Here is an 18,093-nt window from a genome sequence, read left to right on the forward strand (position 1 = left end):
GGGCAGAAAGGGTACCAAGTCTTATACAGAGGCAGGACATGAGCTGTCAGACCTCGGAGGAAGATCACAGCAAGGCACGTCTTCATAGGAGTTTTCCAATGAGGAATCCAAGAAAGGAAAAGGAAAGCAGAAAAAAGAGGTGTTGATCTAGGTAGGAGGAAGAGCATGGGCAAAGTCGCTGAGGTCACTGGGGCCCAAGCAACACAGCCCATGGCTGGCAGCATGTGTGTGGCGGAATGACAAGGCACGTTGAGGCTTCAGAGGCTGACAGATGCGTAGCCCTTATGTGAGGCCTTGAGAAACACTAAGTCCTTCTTGTAGACAAAGACTTGTGAGTGTCACCTGTAGAAGATGGTGGGCCAGCAGCAGTGGCAGGGGACACTGGGGAGGAAGCTGCTAGAGGGGTTCATCCCAAACCGCAGCACTGGGGATGGATGAAAGGGACTCCACCCAAAGAGATGTTCCCCTTTGTGCTCTAAGCCACAGGACACTCACTGTGCTTCTTCAGCTTGCATTACAGCCGTCTGCTCATTTCTTTAATATTCCTTATCACATTGTGTCTTTGTTTCCCTTTCCTCAAAACACGATACCTGGCTAATCACAACAGCTGAAGAAAAGGTGATTTAGTTGAATTGAATTTTCAAGAGCTTCAAACCATGAATAATTGAGGAATCGGCTGTGTATAAGTATTCATCATTTACATAATTGTGTAAACAAGCTGATAAAAAAATTTATTTCTCCCATTATTTTTATGATCCCAGAATGCCCTGCTATCTTTACAATTCTCGGGGTATCAGGGAAGTAGTAAATAAATATTCTCTAATAGACACAAGTGCTGGATTCTTACCTCCCCAGGCAAGAGAAGCAGTGGAAGGGAGGGAACAGATGATTGCATTGATTGAATATGAAAGCCATGTACAAACATTGAAAAAAGTACTGCCTGAAGGGATGGAGAATTTCAGTGTACACTGCTTGATGGGACCAGGAGCAGCAACCCAACGGTCAATGTACAGATACAAAATGATTAAGCTAAGTACTTGCTGAAATTGCTTCCCAACATACAGATGAGCATTGATCACAAGGAGAACCAGTATTGGTAGTGAAAAAAGCTGATGTAAAATTACCTTTGGTATGTCATCAAAGCATATGTCAATTGTGTAGATTTTTCCCCAAATGGAAATATCTACAATGTAGTTAACAAATATGTTGTAATGAGTTAACTAGGGCTTAAATTTTTGCAATCGAGTTTCTTTATGTGAATTCTGTTGTCCCCAAATACCTTCTCTATTGTGGCATCTTTTAATATGTCTCTCTCTCTCTCTCTCTCTCTCTCTCTCTCTCTCTCTCTCCCCTCCCCCTCCCTCCCTCTCTCTCTGTCTGTCTCTCTGTGTCTCTGTCTCTATCTCTCTGTCTCTTTGTGTTTCTGTCCTTTTGTCTGTTTCTGTGTCTGTCTGTCTGTTCTCTCTCTCTCTCTCTCTCTCTCTCTCTCTCTCTCTCTCTCTCTCTCCCTAAACCAATGACTGACTGGCCTAGAGTCAGCTCCGTCTAATGCAGTGTTCCCACTGTCACTCAAACACAATCCCTAGCTTGGAGTAATCTGGAGCCAGAAATCCCCTAAGCCTGGACTGTGCCAAGCATGCTTAAGCAACAGCTGTGAGCACCACTGGCCTGAGGCACTTAGGCTGCAGGGGAGAACGGAGGAAGTGGAGTAGGTAGATAAAAGGAAAAGCAAGAATGGTAAGAGTAAAATGAAAGAAAGGGTAGGAGGTACAGTTATGAAGTCTTCATGGAGAGATTTTTTACGTGAAAGATAAAGATTTGTACCTCAGGCCACATGAAAGAGGTACACAGCCTGCCTCCTGCTTTCAAGGAGCTTAGGATTTAATCAAGAGAGCAATTCTCACCCCAGAAAACAAACAAAATAGTGGTGCATGATAATATAATAATCAAGCACTTAGGCTCTGACTGCTTTATTGCACTAAAACACAAATAGGGCCAGTGTCATAGGATTCAGGGAACAGCACGAAAGAGAATCTCATGGGAGAGACCATGGCACTGAATTAGGCCTGGAAAACAGAGGCCATGTGCATGCAGAGAGACCCAGCAAGCAGGGAGTCTGACCTATGGAACAAAGGGAGACCAAGAGGGCAGGAAGAAACAGAAGGGACAAGAACGGAGGAAAGGTGGCCAAGAATGTGGTGGGGAGCAGGTGCTGCCACTGCCTCTCCCCTTCCGGGGGCACCTGTGCCAGTCAGGGCTTCCCTGAGCACCGTCCAACATTTACTAGGCAGGAAATAGTTACGGGGTCCCAATCATCTCTGCCGTTGGGCTCCAGCCCTTTGTTTCTGTTGTCCCCGTAGTAACATAGCGAAGCACTCTTTCCCATACTTGCTTTGAGAGGACTGCAGTTTACATAGAAAATTCTGTACCTTTTAGGTTGTTCTGCTTTTAACAAGGCTTTTATTTCTAATTGACATGTAGCAACTGCACACATTTATGGGATCGAGAGTGACATTTCAGAGCACACAGCATGCAATGATCAGGAGGTAATTGGTGAATCTCTCATCTCATACATTTATCATTTTGTTGTTGGGAGCATTCAAAATCCTCTCTGCTATCTATTTTGAAATACTCAATTAATCATTTTCAACCATCATTACCCTACTGTGCCACAGACCGTTAGCAGTTAGTTCTCCTTCCTGAATACACCCTAGTACCCAGTTGCCTTCTCTCCATCTCTGGCTTGCCACCCTCCCTCTCAGGCTCTGGGAGCCACTCGTCTACTCTCTACTTCGATGAGATTGATGTCTTAGCTTCTCTACAAAAGTAAGAATGAGTGGCCTTTGACTTTTTGTGCCTGACTTATTTTACTTATTGTAATCAGGCTGATTTTTATAGTGACTTTTTTTTTTTTTTTTTTTGGTACTAGGGATCAAACTCAGGACCTTGTACTTGCCAGGCAAATATTTTTGCTGCTGAGCTGTATCCCTAACCCCTCAGGCTGAGTTTTGACAACTGAGTTTTTGTGTAACTAAGAGTTGTGTTAAAGAAGCCAGAACCAGTGAACTGGCTTTATTAGCTGAAGGTTCCAGACCCTCTGCGGGTCCTAGAGACCGTAAACCAGGGAAATTATATTCAGTGTTTTTCAAAGATGTTCTGCAAAAAGCAGAATATAGCTAACAAAATATATCTTGATTGGCAACAGTGAACTCTCTCTCCCCTAAAAATTCACCCCAACCTAAATTTTAAGGAAATGAAACAAATAAATGTGGTGGTTCTGCCAAGTTGTCTGAAATTCTATCACTTGAGGTACATTCTTGTCAACATGTTGCTTCTGCCAGAATTCTGCAATACAGGTGTCTCCTTAAACACAAGCTTATCCACACTAGAATGCTAATTATTACAACGGCCTTTTCTTCCAAGTTCAACCAGAGAAAGAAAGTGCAGAGAAAAGGCAGAGAAATAATGATAGGGAGAGAAGCAACAATAGTATAGAAGGGCAGAATTGAGAGCAGCCAGCATAAGTAGGGAATGGTCTCTGAAGGAATGGAAGGAGACATAGAGATTAATTTGAAAGAGAGAAAAAGAGAGAGGAGCAGAAAGCCATTGTGGAGCAAAGCTACAGTATAACTTTGCCTCCTTTGTAGTATGGCTGGGAATAGCCCCATCTCACTTTATAGCTCTGACATTCACATTGGACATATTCAAGGGCCACCTGAGAAGGCACCGGCATTGTTTAAAAGAACAAAACAGGAAGAATATTGGAGAAAGGTAGTAAAGCCATTTGTGAGGCTTTGCCAGGCTGAATACACATGTATGGAAAAGAGTCAAGTCCAGCCGTGGTAAAACCTCAGAAAGTTTTTCGTTAAGTGCAAGCGAGAAAGTGCCTAGAGATCACCCGGCTGCAGAATAGCTGTGGCTCCAGGCTGGGAGAGTGCCGCATTTCCCTGCTGAGTCCACAGAGAACAACAAAGCCAGGAAATGATTTAAGACTTTAATGATGAGAACTCTGTAAGAACACTGATAATCCAATACCAGAATCACACACTCGTCAAGTGTTCGATCTAAGACTTTAGAGATTATTCTTTTTTTTTTCTTTTTTTTTGGTGGAACCGGGGATTGAACTCAGGCCCTTGCACTTGCCAAGGAAGCGCTTATTCCACTGAACCATCTCCCCAGCCTTAGAGATTATTCTGGTCCAGGGCAAAATTGGCCCCAAGAAGTTAAGATTTTCAGTGTTCCTATATGCTAAGCATTGTTTGTATTAATGTAAACAAATAAACACTTTATAGAAAAGAAAACTGAAGTACAAGAGAGTTAAGTAATTTCTCCAAGGTCCAACAAATTATAAAGTGGCAGAGCTTGGATTTGAACCCAGGTTTTGAGTTCAGAACTCCTTCACATAATCACTGGGTTGAATGATTTGTGTAAAATCACGTAGCCAGGCTGCAATAAGCAAAGAATTGCTCTGCTTTCAGTTGGATTCCATCTCACACAGGGTAGACTGGAAATATCACTCGCACAGTGATGAGTGCTTCTAGGAAAGAGGCGCAGCAGACCTGGTGGCAAACATGCCCTGATTCCTTGGAGCCAAAGGCTGTCCTGCGTGGGGCTCAGGGTGCGTGGTGGAGAAGCCTATCTCTTTTAATCAAGGAGCAGTCATGGAATGGAATAGAGCCACTACAATTGAAGCATGACGATCACTGAGATAATGGTCCAGGGGTGAAAGAGTAGATATCTCTCCCTTGCAAGAAGAGAGGGAGCTACTGGTACTAAAATGATAGAGTGTATTGATGAGATGTTGATAGCAATCAGTGCAACAGCAATAGACTATGAGTGTAAAGATAAAGGAAGAGTGGTGATACATTTAGCATTTCAATCAACTATGTTGTCTGAATGCTAACTTGGTCCAAAGGCTAAATACTTGTGGACAGAAAAGAGATCTAGTCTACCAGGAGATTAACATTTAATGGTCAAAACAGAGCACCCATAAACAACTTCTCCTTCCCTAAAACCCACACTGAAATACCAGAAATGCCAGTGTGCATGGCCAGTTATATTAATATGTCTTTGAACTGTTTTAAAAAAAGACTTTGGTAGTTAGAATTTTTGGGCTCAGGCAACTGTAACACAGGATTGAGCGGATGAGAGGTCTTTAAGATGAGGATCATTACTGTTTGGCTGTTTTAGAAAGAGCAATGAGGATGGGTTGCAGGAGTGAGTTGTAAGTAAGGGTAACAATGGCAATAGCGAAATTACTGGGAAAAGTGGCAAATCTTTTGTAGTTAACATGATCATGGGTGATTTGATGAAGGAAAAGAAGGGACTTCTAACATTAATGGAAATGTTGGAATACCTGTCTAGTGTATAATGGGGATGCCTGTAGCTTTATCAAAGGTGGTCAGGGTTTTGTACTGTAGAGAGGTGGATAAAGACATCAAAATTGTTATAGGAGTAATTATGATTGTAACTGAAGTGATAATAAAGGTAATGTACCTGTAATTGAAAAGCTGGTGGCTGTAAAGGAGAAGGTGAGGGCAACTGAAACGGAGAGGGGGTGATGTGGAGGTAATGGTGGGTATGTGAGAGGTAATGGAGTTATAATGTAGATGATGCCAGAAGGTAATGGAGTTATAATGAGGCGGCCAGTGCCGGGTGTGTGGGGGATGGGGGAGAGATCGTTTTAATGGAAGCAAGCGAGTGTGTGTAATGCAGGTGAGAGTGACATGCACAGCATCCATCACAACAGCTGGACTTGTGGGTAGCCAGGAAAATAGTGAGTGGCTACACCTAAAGTTCATTACAGCGGGAGTTCTAATAGACCCCAGAATAAGGAAATGATGTTAATGGAAAAGATGATGACTGCTGTGAAAATCCAGAGCTTTGTGATGGTATTTAGAATTCTACTGGGAGAGACCAGAGGAGGACCAGGGGTCGAGGGTAGATAGACCCATACGGACATATTTGTAAGTCTTGTGACTCAGGAAGCTGAGAAATGTTCACTAGACAGCCGTGTAGATTATTTGTCTTCATGCAGCTATTCTTGCTCATACAAGACATTTATTGGGTGTGAAGCTAGACCAGGATGAACAGACCTAACTAAAGTCACAGTCTGAGCCTACAGGGCTGGGGATATATAGCTTAGTGTCCCAGGCACCTGCCTGGCAAGTGCAAGGTCCTGAGTTCACTTCCTAGTACACCACACACACACACACACACACACACACACACATCCCAAAAAACCATTCTGAGCTTATATTCTAAGTTTTATCCTTAAATTAGCTGCAAAAAATATACTAGCTCATTTATAGTACTTCTATAAATGTACAAATGGAACATGTGGAAAATTTTTGAGTTTGTAGAAAAGAGTAAGTGAATGGCAGGGATAACTATCCATTCATCCATCCATCCACCCATCCATCTATCTGTCATCATCTATCCACACACATATGTACAACTGACATTCCTTCTAAGCAAGGAAGTGCAAGGTGATTCTCCAGGGCTTACTCTTGAGTCCTTTAGTGGGGAAGTCTTTTGCTGCTCTGAAGCTGGGATTTCAGAGGGATCCAAGGAATTGGCAGGCACAAGAGTCCCCCATGCTGCTGATGCTTCTGCAGTGAGCAAGCAGCCTGCAATTATGAACAGTGACAGACCATCTACAAACAGAGAGATGACCCCTGAGCCCTCTTTATCATCCAAGGGGCAGTCAGGGACAACTTTACTGTGGATCAGAGATAGCCAAGAAGATGCATCTGGACAAGGAAGTAAAAGTGAGACACAGATGGTTCTGGTCTTTGAAACCTAGATGCCAACTCTGCTCAGCTATGTCACGACCACCAGAGAAGCTTTTACAAAAATTCAGAGTCCTAGGTCACATCTCATGGAGAGTGTGATTCTGTTGATTGAAGGCAAATCTTGTGCATCTGTACTGTTTAAATTTCCCATGAAAATTTTCCATTTGTCCACTAACTGTCAATCTATGGTGATATCTCAATTGTCAAATGGCTCCAGACTCAAACTTTCTACTCCCAGAACATCAAAATTCAAACAAAATTTGCTTGATGTTCATAACCTGGCTTGATGGTCAAACTGAAAATCTGATTTGAAAATACTTGTATAGGCCAGGAGTGAATTATGTGCTTCACCTTGCTGCAGATGCCAAGGTGAATTTTAGTCTAAGTATCACTCTTGGCCTGACAACTAGAGTTCTGGTGTTAGTGCCTGCAAGCAGTCATCACTGTGCTTTTGTACACTTTATTTGCATAAAATTTGTACCTTTTCTCTTGCAAATTTCTTACACATTCTTTTTTCTTTCTTCTTTGAACTTTACATGCATAGATCTGGTAATATGAATGGTTGGTTGAAGGACAACCCTGTGTATTACAACAAGTACTGTGAAATTCATATTACTTTGTTAGGTGAAATTACATTATCACTTGTAATTTTTTTTGTTACTTCTAATTTGTACTCTCTTAAAGAAAAATATTGTAGCCATGTCTCTAAGTTAGTGATACCCATCAGTAAAGGTAAGAAAGAAAGAAGTGAGAACCATGATAAAGAAAGAAATCATTGAAAATTTTTTTAAATCCTGGAAAAATAAATTTATAAGTATAATTTTGAGGCCTCAGAATTATTTGATTTTCCATTATTTCTTATGAGAAAATATGGCCAGTTCACAAACTTTTTGGTGCTCAAACACAAATTTGGAACAAACTGAGTTCAACAACTGAGGTATTGCTGTACACCCTCATAAAGTGAAGATTAGGGAAGAAAGGTTGGAAAAGCACATTTCATGGAAAGAGGCCAACTCAAGCTTGGGAGTAGTTTCTGCTAACAATTAGATTCAATGATCCTCTACTTGCCTAACACTCCACTTGTGCATGGCTGCTCTATCCTCTGTGAAGTGTCACACAAAAGACTTCCACAGTCTTCCAGCAAGGGACTCCAGAAATTCCAAGTGGCAAATGCAGCACTAGTTTTTTCTATAACAGAAGGAAGAAAGAGTATAGGAACTGCAATATAGGTAAGGAGAGGAGAGGAGGGCATGTAGGAAGGAGGGAGACAGACACTGAGTAATTCCAAGGACGGCAACGGAGGTAAAGAGCTGGCATCCCCTACTGCGCTTTCAGGTCTCTCCCTCCCTGCCTTCCCATGTATCCTTCAGGACTCCTCAAGATTCAGGGATCTCAACATCATGGAAATGTTCAACTTATGTTTTGGGAAGTACAAATTTATGACATAAATTGTGCATATCTTAATTAAGATGTATAGAATCATTAACCAACACATTACAACTAAGACATATTATTTTCACATGCTGAACGAAATGATCAAATATTTTTCAACAGCCTGTGTTCTGTTCTTTCTTTCTCCTCCATCATCAACTCTTGAACCATCAAAAATGCTTACAGAGATCCAAAAATGCTAGTATATCATCACACTCATGTCAAAAGAAAAGTTGAGGTCCTGCTGGCACTCAGTTGGCCTAGATCTGCCTCAGAGAGACATAAATCCAAAAATTGATCTCATATTCCCCAAGGGAGAAGTGAAGTTCAAGTTCTACTTCATCCTCTTGGGAATAAAATAAGCAATGATGTCCATGGTGTTCTGCAGTGAATTCGTGAACACAGTCACTTCTCCCTCTCTCCCTGGTCACCTCTCAGGACCACACAGTCTTTTCAAAGAGGAACACAGTCTTTTCTAAGCTACTACTCATTTTTCTCAGGAATGCTGACCCACCTCTTGAGAAATGCCACCTTTCTCCTGAGCTATATTGTCATTTGTTAGCTACTAATCATCCATTAACCTTCCAGGTACCCCATGGAAGTCAGGACCTCCCCTTCGTTTGTGAGGGTGGTTCACTGGGTCCCCCTTTAATAAAATTACAACTTCAGGAAACGAATCATTTATATCAAACACAACCCCATGGCTTCCTGTTATGTTAATCATTTCAGGCAGGTGTTATTAGGTAATTCAATCACTGGGCTACAGAAAGCTGCCACTGAATTAATGAGGAATGAACTCAAATTCTGAATAACAGATTTTGTGAATAAATGGTTCTGAGTAAAAACAGAGGAGCCAAGCCTATAATCACAACAGATGACAACAATATAAAATTGCATGTTAACTACAGTCCTAGAATCCATGTACTCTCAGCCTACAAACTGTTTTGGAGCCAGAAGAACATGTTGTGACCACCACTACCACTCATCTACCTTCACCTCTTTATATTATTTCCTAACGTATTTTCCTTTTTTTTTTTTTTTTTTTTTTTTTTTTTTTTGGCTGGCTCAGACTGCTCTGAGGGTGGGGCCAGCATAGCATGTGGTGCTGGGGGCTCATACAGTGGTCCTCTGCACCTGCCTAAGCTTGCCTAGACTGCTGAGCTATCCCATCAGCCTTATATTTTTTAGTTAAGCCTAATCAACTTTGAAGTCCTCATTCCAGTTTAGACTACATTTTAATTTATTCCTAAGTTGAGCTTTTCCTTACAAAACCCAACTGTGTCTGTAGCCCCATGATGCTGAAATTATTTTCCTCCCCATCAGGCTTACTGTGTGCATCCTGTCTTCCCTCATGTAACTTTCCTCACAGCCAACAGGGCAATTACCCCAAAATGCAGATCTGACTACACTGCAGCCCTGCTTAAAACTCTACAACTATCTCCACTGTCCTTGCTGTTTTAGGAACAGCTTGGGACCATGTCTCTACCTGCTTTTCTGGCCTCTTCTCTCATTAGTTCCTTGACAGAATGTACCCTGTCAACCACAGTCAGTCTGAATATTCTGTACCCTTTCCTAGCACCTTGCTCGTCGTCGTACTAGAATTCCCACTCCAACCAGCTTGATACTCATCTGTAAGTTCATCACAAGCACCGTGGCCTCCTTGGACCCTCAGACTCATGACTGTTACCTGGCACCATTTCTCTTTGCCTCCTTAGCACTTGGGAACAGAGATCAATTACTGAACAAAGCACGCCATACTCTAACACCTGGAACAAGTCTCTCTCCAGCCAGAATGACATCTCCTTGAGAGTAGGACTACATAGCACTTAGCCATGTACTTTCAATGCTGAGCATATGGTAGATGCATAATGCATATTTGATGAATGAATGAGCCAATGATGGAATAAATGAACTCATGCCTGAATAAATGAGTGAGCCCAATGGCATGATTTATGTTAATTGAGGCAGCCACACTTCCATTATCCAACTCTGGGCAGAAGCAATTGAAGCTCCTTTTCATAATCTGAAATTCAATCAGTGAAGCGTTGGCTTCACTGAGTGAGTGGGCTTCCCAACAGCTAGTGATGCGCCCTCACAACTTCGCTCTCCCTCTGTTTAGTGGATAGACAGCAAAAAACTAGCCTTTGCAGGAGCGGTAGGGTGCTTTTATGTGGTAGGAAGGTACTCCTAGCACAAAATGCTTGGTGACCCAAGCTGCCTACCTTGGGTCTGAGCTCCACAGGAAAGTGCCTCAGGAAAGCGCCTCCACTCTGTACACTAAATTCGGCTTCACAGACTGTGGTCGGTTGGCATTGGTCATGCTGTGCTTCATCAGAGATTTAATCAGGTTTGAGTTTTTAACAATGTGCTCGTCATGCTCACTTAACTTAAAATCAAGGCTGTTCAGGCATTTGTTGGTCCTATTCACTCAGTCTGGTAGTTTTGGCATTTAAAACTTTAGAATTTCTCATCAAGGAATCCTGTATGTCTCTAGCAACCATCCCTTTATCCCTAAACCTCTTAGGCTGGCCCCTTGGCTGAAATATTCCAGAAATGAAGATGATAAATTCTGTCAAGAAAGTTATTAATAAATCTATATATTAATTTTCTACTGATGCTATAACAAATGACTATAGGATTGGTGGAATAAAACAATACACGTTTATTATCTTGAAGTTCTGTAGGTTGCAAGATGAGCATGGGTCTAAACCAAGGTGTTTTCCAGGCTTCATTCCACAGGCTTTAGGAAGACTGTTTCCTGTATTTGTCAGCTTCTGCATTCACATTCCTTTGCTCACACCTTTTCCTCCAAGTTCAAAGTCAACAGTGATTGATGTCCTTGTCATGTGGTATCATTCTGACCTTCTTTTCTGCCTCCTTCTACACCAAAGCAACCTGTTACTATACCAGGATTACTCTGGTAACCCAGGATAATCCTCCTATTATCAGGACAGCTAATTAGCAACTTAAATTCTCCCTTTCTACAGAAGGTAGTATACTGGCAGACTCAAGGCATTAAGGCCTGGGCATCTTTGGAGGGCCATAATTTTGTAGAGGTGTCTTATATAATTCTAGTGGTGCTAGTGTGGACTTCTCACTAGCAATATCAGAATCAACTGGAACCATTTTAGAAATGTAGACCCTCAAATGTCACTGTAGCCTTTAGATTCAGAATGTACATATTTACAGATTCCCAGGGGATTAGGAATATGCCCAGGAAGTTAGAGAAGACATGCTCCAGAGAATCTCTTAAAGAACTGAGGGAATAATTTAGACTCTGTGACTAAATAAAGATTTTATCTGGACATGTGTCATAATGGAATGACCTTGTCAGGGTCAATAGACAGAACCCTTCTTTGCTGTCTGATTTCAGAACAAATGGAGATGTATGACTAAGAAGTGGTCCAGATAGAGACCAAGATTCCAATTTGGTAGACTATTTAGCAAGGTGACCTTTACTTGCAGCTATCACATGGAAGCTCTTGATGAGAAGGACTCCTTCCTACCATGCAAAGCTGAACTAGGCTGGGAAGCCCTTTCCCACCACAGCCCCACTGGAAGGACAGAGCCTGTGTGCAAGACTCTCTAGCATTTGAGAGCAATGTGCTTCACAAGCCTGCTAGGTCCCAAAGGAAGGAAGAGGAAGAGGTCAGGTTACATGTGACTGGTTTATCCTTCCCAACTCTAAAACCAGATAGGCCAATAATTAAAGGGATAGATGGGAGACAGGAGAACCACAGCTATCAGAGCTTCTTCCCCATAGAAGAAAGCATCAAGAGTGGAAATACATAACACTTCCAAGAAGCAGTGAGGAAAGTGGTACTGTGGGTGTAGTAACAATCGGAGTGCAATGACAAGGGTTGTTGTGTGCTCCCATGTGTCTACAATCTGGTAACCCATTGGAACTGTCTAAAAACTTGTGACAGACTATGGCTTCCTTGACTCCACCCTTAGAGATTCAGCTTCGGTTGGTATAAGATAGGTCCTTATTAGTTTGGAAGGTAGAAAATGTAGGAATATATATATGTCTAAAGAATAACACATTGTCATGATAAATACAATGTTCTGCAGCCTTCAAGTGAGTTAAAAGCCAATTTCGTGGTCCCTCTGGTCATTTAGCAGGACTTCACTAAATGAGGCACAGTGAATATTAGCCAAGTCTCTTGCAATTACAAGTATCATAAACCAGCTTGCCTATAAGAGAAGATTCCTTGCAGGATCTGTGGGTTTCTTACACAACGAAGGGCAAGGGCGTGTGTAGAGAAGACACTGGCCCTGGGAACTGGAATGCTTCCAGTAGCCTGCAGTGTGCTCTCTCCCTCTTCCTAGTCTGGCTTCTCTTAGTGACCAAATCATCTTCTGTGTTGTCATGCACTGGGGGCCAGAAAATGAACTCTGTGTAACTTCTAACTTTGCTACGTCTCTGGAAGCTGCAGAAAAATTGGCAGTACTCCTTTAATCTCCATTCTACATCTCCAGAACAGAGCAGCTGACTGGCCAACTCAGTTCTACTCTTCCCACCAAGTTTAAGAATTGAACTCATAAGACTCATCCTTCCATATTTGCTTTAATTAATATGCAATAGTTATAAATATTTATGGGGTACACTGTGATAATTCTGTGCACATATATAACATGTAATGATCAATTCAAGATACTTGGTATCTCCTCCTTAAACATTTATTTTCTTTGTGTTGGGAGCCTCCAAACTCTTCTATTCTACTTCTTTGTAAAATACATGCTGAATCATTAGGAACCAGTCATGATGCTGTGCTGTGGAACTCTGGACTTGTTCCTTCTATCTCTATAGTGGCACCTGTTACCCATCCCCCTGCCCCCTAGCCTTCTCAGCCTCTGCGGACTGCCAGTCTACTTCCTACTTGGAAGAGGTCAACATTTGTTGCTTCCTCACTCATCCCAAAGTTGGGGTGCCTGCTGGTGCCTGGCAATGGCTATGCATGTGTGTTTATTTACTTAATAAGTGAGCAGCCATGTCAACACACATCAGGGGCTAATGCCAAGAAAGAATTGCCATGCCTTTGTGAGGGGAGAGTCCATGGATCAGGGACTCTGAAAAGGGAATTCCCAGAGATTTAGCTGAGTGAGATCAGGTCTAGGGGGAGAGCATGGGTGATCTCTCAGCTCGTAAATTTAAGTTGTCCTCAGGCTTCCTTGTGTCCCTCATCTGAGCCTCCTCATTCTCCTTGCCTCTTACTATTAGATGTACTTGAGACAATGGATCCAGGAATGCTCCTGTTCAGAAGCACCAACTGGGAAGGGATGCACTGAGCCTTTTTTGAATGTTTATTTTAATTGCAGTAAAATATAATGTTGGACTTCACAATCTATCATTCCAGTGTAAAATCAATAGCACAGGCCTCAAACATCTTTATCGTGACAATGTTTTATTCTAAAAATGTATTTGCCTACATTTCTAACTCCTAAAATAATAAAAAAAATTGCTTTGGCATGACAGTTGCCTGACACAAATGAAAACACAATTTAATGAAATGGCATATTCTGAATTTAAACTGAAGCAAATATTTGACATGCTTTATTTAAATTAATTTGCTGTGCATGCTCTACTGTTTCGATAGTAGGCAAGCTTTGTTTCATTATTTGTTTACTGCACTGGGCTCGGAGACTTGCTGGTAAGAAACAGAAGCTGAGGGATGAGGGGAGATCACATTCTCAGGGTCCCATGGGCCCACACACTGGTTACACTAACAATGAAAATTGGCAGCCTTTGCACAGGAAGTTGTTTAACAGAATTCCTAAGTCTACTTTTGCAAGGCAAGAAAGGGATAGTCATCAATATAAACATACACTTTATTTGAAAGCAGTCTCAGTATCCATTCTGTATAAATTCTCAACTGAACAATTTTTCTGTGTTGCAAAAAAAAAAAAAAATTCCTAAGCTTTCTAGAAAAATGGTCTGCCAATTCTGGGATGCTGTGATAGTAGCCCTTGCTAATCCTTGGGGGAAATCTTCCAAGAACCCCAATGGGTGTCTGAAATCACAGGTGACAGTGAGCCCTATATACTGCATTATGATTTTTCCTGTATGTCCTCTGCATTGAATGTAGTATAGAAGTAGTCTGCCCATCCATGTTTCATGCTCTCGTGCCTCTTTTACAGCCCTGCTCTTGTACTTTCAGGCCAGTAGTAAGCAAATAAGGGTTACTTGAACATGGGTGGTATGATCATAACAGCTGAACTGATAACCAAGACATCTACTAAAGGAGGGTAGCATATATAGCCTGGATACGCTGAGCCAAAAGGAGACTCACATGCTGGACTTGGTGAGCTGGGTAGCGTGAGAGAGCCTCACGCTGCTCAAAATGCTGCACAATAAGACTTTAAGGATTTATTTCTATTTATTTTTATTGTTTTTGCAGAACCGGGGATTGAACTCAGGCCTTTGTGCTTGCCAGGGTAGCACTTATTCCATTGGGCCATCTCCCTGGCTAAGGATTTATTTCTAAAAGCTTCCCCTGAGTATTTTTCAGACCTCCCATGACCACGGGCAGCTAAGACAAAAAGCAAAGCCATGGGTAAGAGGTTACTGTCACTTCAGAGAGAAACAAAAGCACAAATGTAAATTTACTATCTAGTTTTCAAAGGAAAAGTGTGTCAACCCCTGGATTTATCCAGCAAATTTGGCTTGAAATAAGCCCAAATTTTCTTTTAATTTGAAATTTTAAAATTCTATGGCTTGGATATGATGAGTTCCCTAAAGATCCATGTGCTAAAGGTGTCCTCTCCGGCCCATAGCTCTTCAGAGGAAGTAGGCCCTGATAGGAAGTCTTCCGGCCACTGAGAATGCCCCTCCGAAGGCCTGTGTTAGCTGGCCACTTCTTTTCTTCCTCCTCAGTTATAAGATGCACAGTTTCGACACCACATGCACCTACCATGATGCGCTGTCATACCAGGGGCTCCAAGGCTATGAAGCCATTCTGTCCTAGGCTAGGGCCTCCACACCTGAGGCAAAACAAATGTCTTCTCTTTGTAAGTTGATTATCTCTGATTTTTCTCACAGTGACAGAAAGCTGACACAAAGATCATCCAATTTCTTCCTTTTACAGCTTCCTAAATCAGCAATTCATGTATCCGAGAGCTTCCCAACAGCTTGTAGTTGCAGACACTGCGTGTGATTGTAGCTAGTGCTTGTTTTATGCCACCACTAACCCAGAACAGTGATGTCTCCCATGGAAGAGGGTCTGAAACAACCATGAGGCTTCTGATGCGCACTGTGACAAGATCATCAACAGTACAGGAAGGAAGCTGGAGCTGGTTATGGGTCGTGATCAAAAGTAATACGTAATTTTCACATCTGGATGATAACTTGTGGCATTTTCCTATTTATTTATTTATTTTTGCTACTAGACATAGGGAGGTCTTCATAACTAAATTAAGTACACGTAAGAGAAGATGTACTTTATAAACAAAGAATTTTAATTTAGGAGAGGAAAATCTAAATACATTTTAAAAGGAATTTCACACTCCCACTATAAAGCTAATATTAACCATTTGGTAAAGTTTAGTTCCATTCACGAGGGTAGAAAGGAAATTTAGAAAGGCAGTACAAGATAAGTCTTGAACTGAAGCACTGTGTGTTAATTAATGTATCTATTGCTCATTGATCTGAACAGTTTAGATGTAGCCCTTTCGAACTAACATCAGAGGGTGTGAATTTCTGGTTTCTTAGGTTTTCTGTGAAGCCAAGCCATGGAACTGACTGGAAAAAGATTCCTTTTAAAAGTCTATCCTGAATGCTAGCATTTTGTGAACTCTGAGGTTAATTATCAGAGGGGAGGCATTTTGGAAGTGACATGGGGGGAAAAAAAACCCTTGAAAATAAGAGGAACTGTGGGGAGAAGTCCTTCAGAGGCCCAAGCGACTGTGAAATAACACAAGGCGATAAGAGCCATCAAAACCAAGAGGCGGGGGAAAGTGGAGAAGCAGAAGCATTCAGTGGATTACATTTTTCTCAAAGATAACCTGGGAAGAAGCTTTATCATCCAGAAACCATTTTCTCTCCCATCTAGGAACTCAAAAGGAGGTGGGGGAGGATCAGCTCTACAGCAAAGTTCAGCTTAAAGAAGCTTACCAAGTAATTGAAAAAAAGCTTTCAAGTGTTTGGTTAAAAACAGAATTTTTTTTTTTTTTTTTAATCAAATAAGAACAACACTGGTGGAGGGAGAGACTATACTTCCTGGGCAGGTTCTGGAAAAAGCTAGATTGGAGAACAGGAAAAATCACAAAGTGACAACTCTGGGTTTTCCAATAAAAAAGGTTTAAAGTCTTCTTGAGTTAACTCAATAAATTCTTTTTTTTTTTTTTTTTTGTGCAACCAGGGATTGCCAGGCAAGTGCTTATTCTACTGAGTCATCTCCCCAGCCCCTAACTCAATAAATTCTGTGTAATTATTTACCTTACTTTTAAGATACAGTGCCTGCCTTCAAAGAGTCAGTAATCTACCTCTATGGGTAGGACTGGTTCACATAATTAGAAAACAATGTCAGTTGAGTTTTATTTACATTCTCATTCATGTAGTCCTAGAGAATTTTGCAGGGAAAGATATCAAGTAGTTTGGAGTGTATATCTGTGTTTATTATTTTTTTTCGGTACCAGGGATTGAACTTAGGACCCTGCACTTTCCAGGCAAGCGCTCATTCTACTGAGCTATCTCCCTAGCTCTGTGTTTATTATTGATTGATGAGTAACTTACTAGCCTAAGCTAAGTGGCTTGAAATGACAATGATCTATTACATCACAGTTTCTGAGGATTAAGCATCTGGAAGCATCTTAGTTTGTTGGCCTAGGGTCCCTCATGAAGTGGTAATCAAACTACTATTTGGGGCTGAGTACATCTCACAGTCTAATGGAAGGAAAATACATGTTCATCCTCACTCATGCAGCTGATAGAAAGACTCAGAAACTCACTGCATAAACTTTTCCACAAGGCCACTTTGCAGTGTGGTTAGCTGGCTTCTTCTAGAGCACAGAGAAAGAGAGAGAGAGAGACAGAGAGAGACAGAGAGAGAGAGACAGAGAGAGAGACAGAGACAGAGACAGACAGAGAAAGAAAGAGATAGAGAGACACAGAGAGAGACAGAGAGAGACAGAGACAGAGACAGAAACAGAGAGATCAAAAGCCACAGTTATCTTATAAAGTCTTGAAAGTGACAACCTATCACTTCTGTTATATTCTATTTGTTAGAGCTGAATCAATAAATCCAGCCCACACTATAGGGGATGAAATTCGACAGTGATGTGCATCTCACCAGGAGTTGAGATCATTAGGGGCTCTCCTAGAGACAATCTACCAGTGTAGCCCAAGGTATTGCACCTGGGGTGGGGTTAACAAGGTATAGCTGAGGGTCTGCACAGGAAGTCTGCCACATGATTTTGTAAATCAAGCCGCATTGGGCCTCAGCCACATCATTCAGTTATCTTCTGTTTATGGCTGTTTTGGGCTATCGCAGTGGAGTGGAGTAGTTATGGCAGAGGTTGGTTGATTCACAAGCTTAATGTATTTCTTCTTTACAGAAAAAGTTTTGCTGAGCCTTGCCTTAGGGCAGAGCATTTCAAAGTTTATGTGCATAAGATCACCTGTTCAAATGCGGATTCTGATTCACTAGATCTGAGTAGATTCCTGAATTCCCACATTTATATTCATTTTCTGGGGATACTGAGGCTGCTGGGCTGAGAACCACACATTGAGTGACAAGGCTCTAGTGAACCACGGGGAACTAGAAAGCCTTTGGTAGGTGGGAAAGCCCTTAAAGGCAGGGAGTAATGGCAAGAGAAAAATTGAGAAAGGAAAACCCATGGCTTCAAGCATTATAATAAAACATTAGGCTGG

This window comes from Octodon degus, unplaced genomic scaffold (genome assembly GCF_000260255.1).
Source record: "Octodon degus isolate 3935 unplaced genomic scaffold, OctDeg1.0 scaffold00017, whole genome shotgun sequence".
Lineage (NCBI taxonomy): Eukaryota > Metazoa > Chordata > Mammalia > Rodentia > Octodontidae > Octodon > Octodon degus.